Below are 2,072 nucleotides of genomic sequence, written 5' to 3'. Positions count from 1 at the left end.
TTTCCTAGCCAGGCACCAGGTGGTTAACATCCTAGCCTTAGGTGAAACAAATGGCAGAGTTATCTTTGGAAACACCCACTTGACCATGACGTAAAAAGTTCTGAGCCAGAGTTTGGACTGATTTTTGTATAAATAAAGCGGACAGCTTTTGTGCGTAGTCCATTATGATGATGAAGAGTTACTAGTGGTCCGTCTCTTTCTTTCTCTTTCTTTCTTTGCGCCTCATCTACGCACCCTTCGCACCCTTCTCGAGTTCCGAACTCAGCTGGAGCTGGACTCCGGCACTTGATACTTTTATTAACTTTAGAGTTGAACAAAATGTGTCTTTCAAATCTTTCTAAACCTGTCTGAAACATATGCCTATGTAGAGGACAAAGGAACACAGGGTTTCAAGTAACTCACCTTACAGTCCATTTAAAAATGCTCCTTTTTTCCACAAAAAATCTTGCTTGAGGGACAAATTCTTTCTTGCATCCTGCATAAAACTAGACACAGATGCGTGGCGTGCATCCACTGCACTCGAGTGAGGATGAGGATGCAGCAGGGATGCCCAGGCCCGGAAGTGACGCAGCAGTGGCGTCCATCCACGGGCCTCGAGCCTCAGCTCTGTCACTTCTTTCCTCTGCCCTTTTTGCCTCCATCTCCTTGTTGGACGCTGGGGTCACCACCTCCTGCCTTCTGTGTCTTTGTTTGCAGTTTGAGTATCATCTCTGCTGCATACAACATTACCGACTTACGTGAGGGGAGCTTCCCCAGGCAGAGGCTGCCGACCTCCTGCTTCAGCTGCACCCGGACTTGGTCGCGGTACTGGACGTCACGGTTCTACTCTAGAGAATACATTTTATTCTTCTCAAGAACCACGTTCAGCCCCACTGCTGAGCAGACATCCTGAATCTCGGTGGCCGTGGGTTCTCAACAGCCTTACTGAGGGGGATGCGCCGGCCCTCGGCGATGGTCTTGTTGTTCAGGTAGGCCGGGTAGATGCAGATGAAGCTGTCCTGGTCGGCCGGGGACCGCACGGCGGCGCAGGCCATGTCCACGCTCACGCACCCACCGTGACCCACTGCGCCAGTGCTTCCGCCGGAAGACCCGCCCTATTTGATGTTTTAATACATTTCTGTTTCTGTTAGCAAGGGGTTTATTTTGGGTCACTGGTAGGGACACTAACGGGGCAGTCAAGTAAAGCAAAGAGCTCAAGCTGCTTCAACTTAAAGAGGAACGCAAGAAAAAACAGAGTAGGAGGGGTGGAAAGGCTTCAAAAACAACCGCTCTTTCCATATCCCAGTCGGCTCGGGTGCGGATTGATATGAGAAAGACGGTAATCCATCCCATGGCTCCATCGCCATGACCCCAATGCCTGTGACCACTGCCACTGGGCTCCAAGCTCATCATGGCTTCGACGGAGCCAAACAGACTTATCGTAACAGAAGGTATATTTGCTGTGGACAGTAAATGAAAGCACAACTCTTGCATGGACTTGGGGGAGATAATGAGAAGCCAGCAGAAACCTTCCATTGCCATATGAAGAACTTGAACTCAGTCCCTTGATGATCGCTTCCCAGATGGCTCAGGGACTGATTTCAGTAATTAAGTACCAATCTAGAGGAAGAGCCCGTATCTGATATTAATAAATGCTATTTCCTCAAGTCCTTAGATACTCCCCAGAGAAATAAATCCCCAGCCAGGTTGTAAAGGCACATTGCTCATTCCCACAGGACATGAAAGACTCATGTACCATTGTTGGGCCCTCAAAACTGCCACCAGTGTCAGCTTAGGCGAACTCCTTCAGGGACTGTTTCTGCAGAGCACCACAATACAACAACGCCAGAGATAACGGGCTCCTGCTCCCAGGCGTGGTTAGGGAATTTCAATTACTGCCACTCCATGCTTGTTTTCACCAAACCTTCTAAAAAGTTCTTTTTCTTTACAGGAAGTACTTATCCCTGTAACATTTAAGTGACAAAACAAAGCAAGGAAAGCAAGTGTTTGGACATTTTCCAACCATTTCCATTATTGAAAACTAAAAACCAAGCAAAACATTTATAGGGGAAAATCTGAGAGATAATCAAGTT

General features: G+C 47.9%; 1 pseudogene; it reads right to left on the bottom strand.

Annotated features, from left to right (window-relative positions):
• Positions 1-609: 609 nt before the first annotated feature.
• On the bottom strand, positions 610-1,046 carry LOC121147331 (annotated as a pseudogene).
• Between the last annotated feature and the right edge of the window lie 1,026 nt (positions 1,047-2,072).

This window comes from Ochotona curzoniae, unplaced genomic scaffold (assembly GCF_017591425.1).
Source record: "Ochotona curzoniae isolate NIBS_2020 unplaced genomic scaffold, NIBS_Ocur_1.0 scaffold_4506, whole genome shotgun sequence".
In the NCBI taxonomy this organism is placed as follows: domain Eukaryota; kingdom Metazoa; phylum Chordata; class Mammalia; order Lagomorpha; family Ochotonidae; genus Ochotona; species Ochotona curzoniae.
The sequence above is the reverse complement of the archived record's forward strand: the minus strand, read 5'-3'. Positions and strand labels throughout refer to the sequence as shown.